Below are 15,211 nucleotides of genomic sequence, written 5' to 3' on the forward strand. Positions count from 1 at the left end.
CTGAGACAAGGCCGAGTATAGCCCACAAAGATTTCCGCCACGGCACAAACCAAGGGGGGGCGCCAACCTAGACAGGAAGATCACGTCAGTGACTCAACCCACTCAAGTGATGCACCCCTCCTAGGGACGGCATGAAAGAGCACCAGTAAATCAGTGACTCAGCCCCTGTAATAGGGTTAGAGGCAGATAATCCCTGTGGAGAGAGGGGAACTGGCCAGGCAGAGACAGCAAGGGCGGTTCGTTGCTCCAGAGCCTTTCCGTTCACCTTCACACTCCTGGGCCAGACTACACTCAATCATATGACCCACTGAAGAGATAAGTCTTCAGTAAAGACTTAAAGGTTGAGACCGAGTCTGTGTCTCTCACATGGGTAGGCAGACCATTCCATAAAAATGGAAATCTATAGGAGAAAGCCCTGCCTACAGCTGTTTGCTTAGAAATTCTAGGGACAATTAGGAGGCCTGCGTCTTGTGACCGTAGCGTACGTGTAGGTATGTACGGCAGGACCAACTCTGAAAGATAGGTAGGAGCAAGCCCATGTAACGCTTTGTAGGTTAACAGTAAAACCTTGAAATCAGCCCTTGCCTTAACAGGAAGCCAGTGTAGGGAGGCTAGCACTGGAGTAATATGATCAAATTTTGGGGTTCTAGTCAGGATTCTAGCAGCCGTATTTAGCACTAACTGAAGTTTATTTAGTGCTTTATCCGGGTAGCCGGAAAGTAGAGCATTGCTGTAGTCTAACCTAGAAGTAACAAAAGCATGGATACATTTTTCTGCATCAGTTTTGGACAGAAAATGTCTGATTTTTGCAATGTTAAGTAGATGGAAAAAAGCTGTCCTTGAAACAGTCTTGATATGTTCGTCAAAAGAGAGATCAGGGTCCAGAGTAACGCCGAGGTCCTTCACAGTTTTATTTGAGACGACTTTTCAACCATCAAGATTAATTGTCAGATTCAACAGAAGATCTTTTTGTTTCTTGGGACCTAGAACAAGCATCTCTGTTTTGTCCGAGTTTAAAAGTAGAACGTTTTCAGCCATCCACTTCCTTATGTCTGAAACACAGGCTTCTAGCGAGGGTAATTTTGGGGCTTCACCATGTTTCATTGAAATGTACAGCTGTGTGTCATCCGCATAGCAGCGAAAGTTAACATTATGTTTTCGAATGACATCCCCAAGAGGTAAAATATATAGTGAAAACAATAGTGGTCCTAAAACGGAACCTTGAGGAACACCAAAATGTACAGTTGATTTGTCAGAGGACAAACCATTCACAGAGACAAACTGATATCTTTCCGACAGATAAGATCTAAACCAGGCCAGAACTTGTCCGTGCAGACCAATTTGGGTTTCCAATCTCTCCAAAAGAATGTGGTGATCGATGGTATCAAAGGCAGCACTAAGGTCTAGTAGCACGAGGACAGATGCAGAGCCTCAGTCTGACGCCATTAAAAGGTCATTTACCACCTTCACAAGTCTCAGTGCAAGTCATAGTCTCAGTGCTATGATGGGGTCTAAAACCAGACTGAAGCATTTCGTATACATTGTTTGTCTTCAGGAAGGCAGTGAGTTGCTGCGTAACAGCTTTTTCATTTTTTTTTGAGAGGAATGGAAGATAGGCCGATAGTTTTTTATATTTTCTGGGTCAAGGTTTGGCTTTTTCAAGAGAGGCTTTATTACTGCCACTTTTAGTGAGTTTGGTACACATCCGGTGGATAGAGAGCCGTTTATTATGTTCAACATAGGAGGGCCAAGCACATGAAGCAGCTCTTTAAGTAGTTTAGTTGGAATAGACTTGCTTTTAATGAGAATGAAAGATCTATAACTCACATTTCTATGTGAATTTGGTCTAGTCGCCCAAAAAGTTGTATCTTTAACTGAAGGATTTGTATGACAAGTGTCGCTGTGAAGTCGTCATTGATATATATTCATACTTAACAATGCCATTAAATGCCATTAAACTACACTGAACAAAAATATAAGCGCAACATGCAACAATTTCAAAGATTTTACAGTTCATATAAGGAAATCTAATCTAGGCCCTAATCTATGGATTTCACATGATTGGGAATACAGATTCAAAAAATATATATTTAACCTTTATTTAATTAGGAAAGTCAGTTAAGAACAAATTCTTATTTACAATGATGGCCTTAACCCGGACGACGCTGGGCCAATTGTGCACCGCAATATGGGACTCCCAATTATGTCCGGTTGTGATACAGCCTGGAATTGGACCAGGTTCTGTAGTGATGCCTCTAGCACTGAGATGCAGTGCCTTAGACTTCTGCGCCCCATCTGTTGGTCAAAGATACCGTAAAAAAGGTAGGGTTGGATAAGAAAACCAGTCAGTATCTGGTGTGAAGACCAGTTGACTCATGCAGCGTGACAACTCCTTCGCATAGAGTTGATCAGGCTGTTGATCAAAGTTCTTCTAAACTGCGCGTGCTCCTCCAGGACTGCCGCGCAGAACAAATGTCATGCTGTGCAGAGATGCAAGAGATTGAACTTCACTAAATTTGCCCCATTGGTTTGCACTATATAGATCAAATATTGTACTGCAATCAAATAAACAATATATCAGCCCCCTTTCAATGCAACAAACCAAAACAAATCTAACTTTGCAACATTGAGTCGGTGATTTTGTTGTAGGCAGAGTAGAATTCTATTGGTGGGGTAGCCCACGAGCAGTCTTTCAATCACTGTGAATGCGCTTTTCAGATCAGAGCGCAGTGGCACACATTTGTTGACATTCTTTGCTAGTTAGCGAGTTATTAGCCCAGTTGTAGATAAGTAAAGGTCAGCAATTTGGAGTTACTGCTTCCTACAAGAGCAAAAGCAGCCAAGTAAAAAGCTTATGTCTTTATTAAAGGGGCAGTGTTGCATTTTGAGACAGGCTAGAGGGGTAGCCTGCATTGTCTAATTCTCTGTATGTTAATAATAATACATTTTATTTTGTAAAGTGTTTTTTTGCATCATACAACACAATACAATGCAATTTAATTAATGTCAAGCCCTTCATAATGTAAAAACAATTTTTTTAAGTCTCATGCGATGTAGTCCTGCATTGAACACCACATATAGGCAACTGTAGGCTATATCATAAAGATGTAAAGCTATTTCCATGTGAAAATGTTATGGGATTTGCTCCATTGGTTTTGTTGGTAGGTATCACGTTTTAGGGAAGACCCAGATGCAGACAGTGTCGAAGTAACACACGTTTATTACTAGAACAGAGGGCAGGCAAAACGACAGGTCAAGGGCAGGCAGAGTTCGATAATCCAGATCAGAGTCCAAAAGGTACAGAACGGCAGGCAGTCTCAGGTACAGAACGGCAGGCAGGCTCAGGGTTAGGGTAGGCAGATTGGTCAAATCCGGGAAAACTAGAAAACAGGAACTAGAAACAGACAGGAGCAAGGGGAAAACCGCTGGTAGGCTTGACGAACTAAACGAACTGGCAACAGACAAACAGAGAAAACAGGTATAAATACACTGGGGATAATGGGGAAGATGGGCGACACCTGGAGGGGGTGGAGACATGCACAAAGACAGGTGAAACAGATCAGGCCTACATTATGCTCAAATAGCCACAATAGCCTATTAGCTACTGTGTAAAACTATAAAGGTACAGCCTCAGATTTCACTGTAAACGCGCTACGGAAGTTGCACGAAATTCTCACAACGTTCAAGTTTCTGCTCACACGACCAAAAATGTGCCTTGTCGCAAAAAATTTGAGGAAACATTTCTGTTGATTGTGGCCTGTGGAATGTTGTCCCACTCCTCTTCAATGGCTGAGCGAAGTTGCTGGATATTTTGGTGGGAACTGCAACACGCTGATTTACACGTCGATCCAGAGCATCCCAAACATGATCCAATGGGTGACATATCTGGTGAGTATGCAGGCCATGGAAAAACTGTGACATTTGTGTACTGGGACAAGTGTGTACAGATCCTTGCAACATGTGGCCGTGCAATATCATGTGGGAAAATGAGGTGATTTCGGCAGATTAATGGCACAACAATGGGCCTCAGGATCTCGTCACAGTATGTCTGTGCATTCAAATTGCCATCAATAAAATGCAGTGTTCATTGTCCGTAGCTTGTGCCTGCCCATACCATAACCACACCGCCACCACATGGGGCACTCTGTTCACAACGTAGATATCTGAAAACCGCTCACCCACATAATGCCATGTCTGCCATCTGCCTGGTACAGTTGAAACCGGGATTCATCCATGAAGAGCACACTTCTCTAGCGTGCCAATGGCCAGTGAAGGTGAGTATTTGCCCACTGAAGTCAGTTACGACGCCAAACTGCAATCAGGTCAAGACCCTGGTGTGGACGGCGAATTATTACTGCCAATTTATCCAAAACGACGTTGGAGGGCGCTTACGGTATAGAAATTAATATTAAATTCTCTGTCAACAGCTCTGGTGGACATTCCTGCAGTCAGCATGCCAATTGCACGCTCCCTCAAAACTTGAGACATCTGTGGCTTTATGTTTTGTGACAAAACTGCACATTTTAGAGTGGCCTTTCATTGTCCCCCGCACAAGGTGGATCTGTGTAATGATCATGCTGTTTAGTCAGCTTCTTGATATGCCAGACCTGTCAGGTGGATGAATTATCTTGGCAAAGGAGAAAATGCTCACTAACAGGGATGTAAACAAATTTGTTCGCAAAATTTGACAGAAATCGTCTTTTTGTGCATATGGAACATTTCTGGGATCTTTAATTTCAGCTCATGAAACATGGGACCAATACTTTACATATTGCAATGATATTTTTGTTCAGTATACATCAGTCATGAGTTATGATTGAAGCATTAGACATGTGTTTTAATACTTGAGTAGGAGTAATGCTATACTGTGTTAGACTGAGCATTCCTGACTGACTGTGGGTGTCCGTAAAGGAAAGCAAGACATGAGCAATTCCCAGTCAATGCACATTGACTTTGACTTTCATCTCGAATAATGTCAAATAAAATGACTCATGTTTCCAGAGAGCTTAATCAGCCAATGTGCAGACAACAGGAGAACTCTGCGGCTGCATTCTAAAATGGCACCCCAGTGCTCTACTTTTGACCAGGGCCGTAGGTTATAGTAGTATTAGTGGACTATGTAGGGAATAGGATGCCATTTGTGGGTCCGTATCCTATCGAGTTCATCATTGAGGTGAAGTGAGGTCGTCTGAGATGTGGATGGGGTTGAGCAGACAGACATTTACATTCAGTCCTACTGAACCCACAGAAGACATGGAGATCTGACCTAAATCAATACATAGGAACTGTACGCACGCACGCACGCACGCACACACAGCTTGTTTTGCATGCTGTCATAACCTAACACTCATGTATGCAAGTAAATTCCATGTGCATGCATACATTTGGCTACAGTGGTGGAATTATGCAATCCAGTTGCAATTCTCATGTCAGCAACACAAGACGTATTTCTTCTCACACATACTGTAGCTTGCTTGTATTAATAGAATGATAAATACATTCCTTGAACATCAGAAGTTAAGATTGACTTCAATTACTTGTTTATGATGGCTGGGATGTTTGTGATGTTCTAATGTAATGTACTTATTATTATCTTATAGTTTTATATTTTCTCTTATGTCCTACGGTGTCATTGAAAATGAGACCCTGGTCTCAATTCGTCTCCCCTGAATAAATACAAGTTCAAAAGAAAAGCATGGTATACACTGTAATTAATGTTTCCTCAGCAGGCCCTCTTTTCTCTGCCTGTGTTCTGCACAGCGGGGGTAGCAGAGGCACATAGTATTTTAAATGTCGAAATAAATACAATACGACTTGAAATAGGATTCCACCCTTGAAGTAATATGCATGTGTCACAAGGCCAATTGACTGCAGTGACATTAAACTGGTTGGGAGCCATGATGCTGCTGTTTGTCTAGGAAGGAGGATTAATCATACTATTGCATCCAAAATGGTACACTATTCCTTATATAGTGCACTACTTTTGACAAGGGGCCTGGCCAAAAGTTTTACACTATATACAGTAGGTAAAAGGGTGCCGTTTGGTGGACAGACTTTATGTGGGCACCAGAGGAACCAAACTGTGCTCTCTCCCTGTTCGTAGAGGAAATAAAAGTTATACTGTCTATGAAAAATGCACAACGACTGAAGACAACAAACATCGTCAGTGTTGGTTGGCTTGGCTGTGTTAGGTGCATGCGATGAGACCGAGTCAATAGAACTTGAGGTGTTTAAGTCGATGTGATTTCGGAACTTTTATCAATTGAATGTTTTTCTGAAATATTGTATAAAATATGCAAATTAGGTGAGATGTACTGCAAATCAGTTTCTGGACACTTGGAGTCTGCCGAAATATTTTGGTTTAATTTTCAAAAATAGAATTGAGGACATTTGGGTAACACTTTACTTGACACCCAGCGTCATAATATGTCACAACCAGTCATAATATGGTCATAACACTGTCATGACGCATATTTTTACACCAGTTGTGACATATTTTCCATTATATTATGGCTGGATATGATATGACAAAAATCTAGCTTACAAATTTGACATATCAACAATTCTCTCTTATTAAGTCTGGAGAATCTATCTAAGGATAACCACACCAACCTTGGTGAATGAATATGCTTCTGAAGCTGAGAAAAATGTGTTGGCGTGTGGGAAGAGTCTGACTTTCGGGAAATGACAGTTAAAGACCAGTACATTGAATTTAGCCTACCAATCGCCAAATGCCTATTTTGACCCAATCACCATCTATTCAAAGTAAGTTAAAACATATAGTCCAGTTTTGTAACGTTCTCTATGGAATGGCCTTTAAGATTATATGAGCTTCAAAATTATGGATGTATGTCCATTTATTAAAAGGGGTTCAAAATCATGAAATATTGATGAAAATGCACACTTACATAAAGTTTTTGAAATGTTAGATTTTGAAAGTACTCATGGGTGTCCCTAAACCGGGATTGTTGTTGCTAACGTGCGCTAATGTGACTAGAATGACATTGTATACAACAGCCAACTGTCCGGGACATAGACATGTCTTATATGGGCAGAAAACTTAAATTCTTGTTAATCTAATTGTAGTGTCCAGTTTACAGTAGCTATTACAGTGAAAAAGAACATGCTATTGTTTGAGGAAAGTGCACAACAACAACAAAACTTTTATCATGGCAACTGGTTTGATACATTCACCTATGAAGGTAAATAATGTACTTACATTCAGTAACCTTGCTCTGATTTGTCATCCTGAGGGTCCTGGAGATAAAATGTAGCATAGTTTTGTTTTCATAGAATCAATTTTTATGTTCAAATGTAGGAACTGGGTTTTACAGTTTGACCCCACTGCTGTTTCTGGCTCCACATCCACCCTGCCCGGCCATCTAGATATGTGAAAGTTAGTGTTTTAGCTAATGATCCATAATGTAAGGCATTCCTGGGAGTGTGTAAACTTTATTGTTTTATTACCATAACATTTTTGTATGTTCTCTATAGTTATGTACCTGAAAATGTATCAATTGACCAATTCGGCACATTTGGGCAAACTCCTGGCAGACTTGAAACAAAATATTGTACAGTAATGTAATTCTTCACTGGATCAGTCTGAAACTTTGCACACACACTGCTGCCATCTGGTGGCCAGAATCTAAAGTACACATAGACTCCTATCTGAAAGTATGGCCTTTCTCTTGCATTTCAAATATGATGGGGGGGGGGGGGGAATGATGTTTTTTTGTTTGTATTATCTTTTACCAGATCTAATGTGTTATATTCTCCTACATTATTTTCACAATGGTATCAAGAATAGGCATATGCTTACTTCAGGTCCCGAGCTACAGGCAGTTAGATTTAGGTGTCATTTTAGGCGAAAATTGAAAATCTCAAAATGTATATAAGTAGATAGGTTGTTAAAATGTAATTTCAGCCTGTGGTGCCTGGCCTTATTTTAAGAAGTAAAGTGGTGTTGAAGTTGTGGTTTCTGTTGGTCATTGATTATTAATGGAGTCACACAATACTGTCTGAAGTGTTGGTGATAAAAAGGTGACCTAGTTCCCTCCAGGTTGTAACACATGTTTTGGGGATCAAAGTCTGTGAGGAGGATATTTGATTGGGCAGACAAACAGACAGCTGAACCTGGGGTCAACTGGCTGACCGGTTTATTTCCTCCAACAGGTGTGCATTAACAACAACACAAACACACAACAGGGCTGGTTCTATCCTTTTGGGGGCCCTAAGTGAGATTTGGGCCCCCCTCCCCTCCTCACAGGCTAAATATGTTACGCTTCACAGTGAATTTCCTACAATTCTACACATTTTGCCATGGCTTATGCCATGTTAATGGTACTGTATTTGAGTGAATGACTAACAAAATCAAAGGGGGGCCCCCTGGAGTTCAGGGTCGGTATTCAACCACGATTACTACAAGTTTAGATAGCTGACTAGACTAATTTACCAATTAAAAAATGTGTAAGCTGACATGGCTAATTGAATGACTGTCTTTGACTGACATAAGATAAAAGTTACTGAACCAAATTTCGAACTTGCACCTTGTGTATTCTACTATTCTAACTCTCAACAGTAAGTTGAGACCCGACTGAGTTGGGTGCCCCCTAGCGGCTTGGGGCCCAAGCGACCGCTTATGTTGCTTATACATGGAGCCGGCCCTGACCAACATACACCCACACACAACAAAAACACAAAGTAGCAGGAAACAGGTGATAAGTGAGTTAGCCAACAGACAGGACCTGAGCTCTCTCTCTCTCTCTCTCTCTCTCTCTCTCTCTCTCTCTCTCTCTCTCTCTCTCTCTCTCTCTCTCTCTCTCTCTCTCTCTCTCTCTCTCTCTCTCTCTCTCTCTCTCTCTCTCTCTCTCTCTCTCTCTCTCTCTCTCTCTCTCTCTCTCTCTCTCTCTCTCTCTCTCTCTCTCTCTCTCTCTCTCTCTCTCTCTCTCTCTCTGTCTCTGTCTCTCTGTCTCTCTGTCTCTCTGTCTCTCTGTCTCTCTGTCTCTCTGTCTCTCTGTCTCTCTGTCTCTGTCTCTGTCTCTGTCTCTGTCTCTGTGTGTGTGTGTAATTTAGGCTTCTCTAAGTTACGTAATGAGTCACATACAGTATGTAAGGAGAAGATGAGGACAGGGTTTGATGTCACTGATCATCACATCATTCCCACTGGGGACTGTGTGTGGGAGGCTTCTCCTAGGGGACCGCTGCTCACCCTCTGTTTGTGTGTGTTGCAGGGCTGGGAGTGCTTTTCCTATGGGGACCGCTGCTCATCCTGTGTGTGTGTGTATTGGAGTCAGTTGTACTCCTGTGGGACCGCAGCTCAGTGCTTGGTGCTAAGGCCCATACCTGGATGCTGACCTCATTGTTGCGGCAGCAGTGGCCACGCGGATTGCATATCACTTGAGTACTGAGTTAGGTTAGATCACAGCTCCCTCTGGAGCCTTGCTCTCCCCCTTCCTGTCTTAGGCAGCGTCCCAAATGGCACCGTATTCCTTATATAGGGAGACCAAGGCCCAAAGGGCTCTGGTCAAAAGTAGTGCACTATAAAGGGAATAGGGTGCCTTTTGCTTTTGGGATGCATCCTCAGTCTCGGAGACTACATTACATTACTAAACTCCCCAGCCGCTCATTCAGACACGGGATTTACACTGACATCACTCATAGTAACACAGCATTCTACATTATTCCTTTGTTTGTTGATAATCCTCCTTTACTGTCTGTATGTGATAGAACTACATAAAGTAGACAACAGAGCATTAATTGATGGCCAAAGCTATGAATACAGAGTTCACTCCGGTCCCGCCCCTCTGACCTTCTCCTCCAATGGGTGTTGAGAAGGAACCGAGGAGAGAGGAAAGAGGACACGAGGAGTATGCAATTGAGAATCTCCAAAGGTGTGAGTGAGTACTGAGCAGCAGCTGAACGAACTCGAAGGGGGAAGTGCGCATGCATATGTCCCAAATCTTCCGTATCTTTAGTCCAGATCTTCTGGATTCCAGAAAATGCAGAACCACAGCAACTACGTTCATTTATTCATGCAAACTGTAACAAAGGAAGGAACTCTATTAACAAAAAAGCAGTGTTTAACCTATCCAGGGGTACAAGCACATTCATTTGCCCCTCATTCACAGAGCCAGCGAGCTCAAAAAAGGTAGAACACCTACAGTACAGTAGTTATTCTCCAACGTCATAATACACAGGTCAGGTCATGGGGGCTTTAGGCCTGTAGAGATGATTCCTTCTCAAAGGCAACATGCAGGCAATCCCCATTGGCCTATTCTTACACAGAATAACATTCAATGAAACCTGTGAATGACTTCACTGGAGAAAGGGCGGCTTAGCTTCACTTTAAATTACAATGTTAATGCTGTAAATAGCATCCTCTCTGGGTTCTCCAGTAGCATGACAATGGGTTGTCTGTTGTTCAGTAGGACTCCCTCCCTGACTAAGGCTACATCCAAAATGGCACCCTATTCCCTACACAGTGCACTACATAGGGGCTCTGTTCAAAAGTAGTGCACTATGTAGGAAATAGGTCGGCCATTTGGGACTCACCCTGATGCTCATCAAGCCGAATCCGTCCCGGTAGGAAATGCAATTAGCTCATTACTGAAGCAGAAGAGGAGAGCATCATGTCCGCTAATGGGACGTATCATCTTACTGCTACACTGATGCTGTAACCATGTACAGTATGTGTGTGTATGTGTACAGTATGTATCTCAAATCAAATCAAATTGTGTTTATCACATGCCCCGAATACAACATGAAATGCTTACTTACAAGCCCTTAACCAACAATGCAGATCAAGATATAGAGTTAAGAAAATATTTCCTAAATGAACTGAAATGTAGAAATTAACAAATTACATAACAATAACGAGGCTGTATACAGGGGGTACCAGTTCCGAGTCAATGTGCAGGGGTACAGGTTAGTCGAGGTAATTTGTAAAGTGACTATGCACAGTGTGTGTGTGTGTTTGTGTATGTGTGTGACTATTAAACATTGATCAAGCCGGAACATTGAAAAAATATATACTGTAAGTGCAGGTTTGTATGTTGGATCATTAGGCAAATAAACGGTATTGAAGACAAATAGGGCTAAACATTTTGAACCACAATCAACCCAAATTTAAATACTGTGGGTTTAAAACGACACATCTTAATGGAAAATAGCGTTCATTTGACTTAGTAAATCATTCAACTGTAAATATTATTTTCTGAATGAGAATTCTCAAATCACTATAGGTATGTCAATGCATGAAAAGCACATACTGCACTGTTGACTTTAATTATAAGAAGGTTAACTGTGTACAGTTAAGCACCAAAAATCCTGAAATTTCCATTTTCCGACAAGAGAGAAATGCCAAAGGGGGCGGAGTTGCAATCTACTGCAGAGATAGCCTGCAGAGTTGTCATACTATCCATGTCTGTGCCCCCAAAATTTGAGCTTCTACTTTTAAAAATCCACCTTTCCAGAAACAAGTCTCTCACCGTTGCCACTTGTTATATACCCCCCTCAGCCCCCAGCTGTGCCCTGGACACCATATGTGAATTGATTGCCCCCCATCTATCTTCAGAGTCCGTACTGCTAGGTGATCTAAACTGGGATATGCTTAACACCCCGGCCGTCCTACAATCTAAGCTTGATGTCCTCAATCTCACACAAATGATCAAGGAACCTACCAGGTACAACCCTAAATCCATAACCATGTGCACCCTCATAGATATCATCCTGACCAACTTGCCCTCTAAATACACCTCTGCTGTTTTCAACCAGGATCTCAGCGATCACTGCCTCATTGCCTGTGTCTGTAATGGGTCCGCAGTCAAACGACCACCCCTCATCACTGTCCAACGCTCCCTAAAACACTTCAGCAAGCAGTCCTTTCTAATCAACCTGGTCCGGGTATACTGGAAGGATATTGACCTCATCCCGTCAGTAGAAGATGCCTGGTTGCTCTTTAAAAGTGCTTTCCCCTACCCCGGCCAACAGCTCTGCACCCCCTGCAGCAACTTGTCAAAGTACTCCCCGCTTCTCCTACACCCAAGTCCAGACAGCTGATGTTCTGAAAGAGCTGCAAAATCTGGATCCCTACAAATCAGCTGGGCTAGACAATCTGGACCCTCTCTTTCTAAAATGATCTGCCGAAATTGTTGCAACCCCTATTGCTAGCCTGTTCAACCTCTCTTTCGTATCGTCTGAGATCCCCAAAGATTGGAAAGCTGTCGCGGTCATCCCCCCCTCTTCAAAGACCCAAACTGTTATAGACCTTTATCCATCCTGCCCTGCCTTTCTAAAATCTTCGAAAGCCAAGTTAACAAACAGATCACCGACCGTTTCAAATCCCACCGTACCTTCTCCACTATGCAATCTGGTTTCCGAGCTGGTCACGGGTACAACTCAGGTCCTAAAAGATATCATAACCGCCATCGATAAAAGACACTACTGTGCAGCCGTCTTCATCGACCTGGCCAAGGCTTTCGACTCTGTCAATCACCGCATTCTTATCGGCAGACTCAATAGCCTTGGTTTCTCAAATGACTGCCTCGCCTGGTTCATCAACTACTTCTCAGATAGAGTTCAGTGTGTCAAATCGGATGGCCTGTTGTCTTGACCTCTGGCAGTCTCTATGGGGGTGCCACAGGGTTAAATTCCCGGTGTATCATCATTTCCTGATCCACCTCTATGCAGACGACACCATTCTGTATACATCTGGCCCTTCTTTGGACACTGTTAACAAACCTCCAGATGAGCTTCAATGCCATACAACTCTCCTTCCGTGGCCTCCAACTGCTTTTAAATGCTAGTAAAACTAAATGCATGCTCTTCAACCAATTGCTGCCCGCACCCGCCCGCCCGACTAGCATCACTACTCTGGACGGTTCTGACTTAGAATATGTGGACAACTACAAATAACTAGGTGTCTGGTTAGACTGTAAACTCTCCTCCCAGACTCACATTAAGCATCTCCAATCCAAAATGAAATCTAGAATCAGCTTCCTATTTCGGAGCAAAGCCTCCTTCACTCATGCTGCCGAACATACACTCATAAAACTGACTATCCTACCGATCCTTGACTTCGGCGATGTCATTTACAAAATAGCCTCCAACACTCTACTCAGCAATCACAGTACCATCTGTTTTGACACCAAAGCCCCATATACTACCCACCACTGCGACTTGTATGCTCTCGTTGGCTGGCCATCACTACATATTCATTGCCAAACCCACTTGCTCCCGGTCATCTATAAGTCTTTGCTAGGTAAAGCTCAGCTCACTGGTCACCATAGCAACACCCGCCCGTAGCACGCGCTCCAGCAGGTATACTTCACTGGCCATCCCCAAAGCCAACACTTCCTTTGGCTGCCTTAACTTCCAGTTCTCTGCTGCCAATGACTGGAGCGAATTGCAAAAATCACTGAAGCTGGAGACTTAAATCCCCCTCACTAACTTTAAGCATCAGCTGTCAGAGCAGCTTACCTGTCACGCCCTGACCATAGTTTGCTTTGTATGTTTCTATGTTTTGTTTGGTCAGGATGTGATCTGAATGGGCATTCTATGTTGTATGTCTAGTTTGTCTATTTCTATGTGTTGGCCTGATATGGTTCTCAATCAGAGGCAGGTGTTAGTCGTTGTCTCTGATTGGGAACCATATTTAGGTAGCCTGTTTTGTATTGTGGGTTGTGGGTGATTGTTCCTGTTACTGTGTTCCTGTGTTTGTGTTGTAACTTTACGGGACTGTTTTGTCTTCGTTCGTTTATTTGTTATTTTGTTTGTTTCAAGTATTCCTATTAAAATGGATACTCACCACGCTGCATCTTGGACCGACATTTCTTACTTCTCGTCAGAGGAGGACAAAGAATTCCGTGACATTACCGAGCACTGTACCTGTACACAGCCAATCTGTAAATAGCACACCCAACTACCTCAACCCCATATTGTTATTTATCTTCTTGCTCTTTTCCACCCCAGTATCTCTACTTGCACATCTATCACTCCAGTGTTAATGCTTAATTGTAATTATTTTGCCTCTATGGCCTATTTATTGCCTTACCTCCCTAATCTTCTACATTTACACTGTATATAGATCTTTCTATTGTGTTATTGATTGTTTATGTGTAACTCTGTATTGTTGTTTTGTTCGCACTGCTTTGTTTTATCTTGGCCAGGTCACAGTTGTAAATGAGAACTTGTTCTCAACTGGCCTACCTGGTTAAATAAAGGTGGTTTTTTTTTTTTTTTTTAAACTAATACATAATTTGAATTAAAAAATCAATTCATAAAAGGCACATGATCCGGGTTTGATCCAAGCCACTGGTGGATGAGTGGTTGCACTATAAAGTCAGCATGTCATAATTTAGAAAATGTCTCTTAATGGAGAATAGTCTCCAACATTGTGGGTAAAGTCTGGGATAGTACACTCACAGAAACACACACCCACACACAAACACAGTTTGCATACCTGTCTGTCACTGAAGATTCATGGAGGGTCCTGTATATGGATGAAATATATTCGATGCTTATGACTGGCAGAGAGAGAGAGTGGAAGAAAGAGAAAGTGTGAATGGGAGACAGAGAGAGAAGGAGTAGGAGAGAGAGAGAGCACACAACAGCACACAACACACAGAGTCTATCGTACCTACATTTACATTTAAGTCATTTAGCAGACGCTCTTATCCAGAGCGACTTACAAGTACATACATTCATACTTTTTTTTTGTACTGGCCCCCCGTGGGAATCGAACCCACAACCCTGGCGTTGCAAGCGCCATGCTCTACCAACTGAGCCACACGGGGCCAGGGTACCTCTAGGTTAACCCGTGTCTGCATCCCAAATGGCACCCTATTCCATTTATAGTGCACCACTTTTTGACCAGAGCCCTATGGCGCCTACTTAAATGTTTTGCACTATAAAGGAAATATGGTGGCATTTGGGCCGGAACCCATGTAAGATAGATAGAGCCCCCCCGAACCCGAACCTTGGCTCTCTCCTCCAGACTACACTGTAGACTAGACTAGAGTCCTCTCTCTGTCTACTGCATGTTTTGGAACTAATTGCACTTTGTCAAGATCAAGATGGCACGCAGGTGTGTTTTCCTATATCCCAGAATTTGACAGGCAGAGAGAGACTGCATGTCTCCCAAATTGCACCCTATTTCATATATAATGCACTACTTTTCACCATGGCCTATAGGGTTCTGGTCAAAAGTAGTGCA

The 15,211-nt window shown here is 42.6% G+C and overlaps 1 non-coding gene across 1 annotated transcript; it reads right to left on the bottom strand.

The window, feature by feature from the left end:
- Positions 1-14,718: 14,718 nt before the first annotated feature.
- On the bottom strand, positions 14,719-14,794 carry trnaa-ugc (transfer RNA alanine (anticodon UGC)). The gene has a single exon. It is a non-coding gene; the product is annotated as a tRNA-Ala (tRNA).
- Positions 14,795-15,211: the final 417 nt, after the last annotated feature.

Source organism: Salvelinus fontinalis, chromosome 26 (assembly GCF_029448725.1).
Source record: "Salvelinus fontinalis isolate EN_2023a chromosome 26, ASM2944872v1, whole genome shotgun sequence".
Taxonomy (NCBI): Eukaryota; Metazoa; Chordata; class Actinopteri; order Salmoniformes; family Salmonidae; genus Salvelinus; species Salvelinus fontinalis.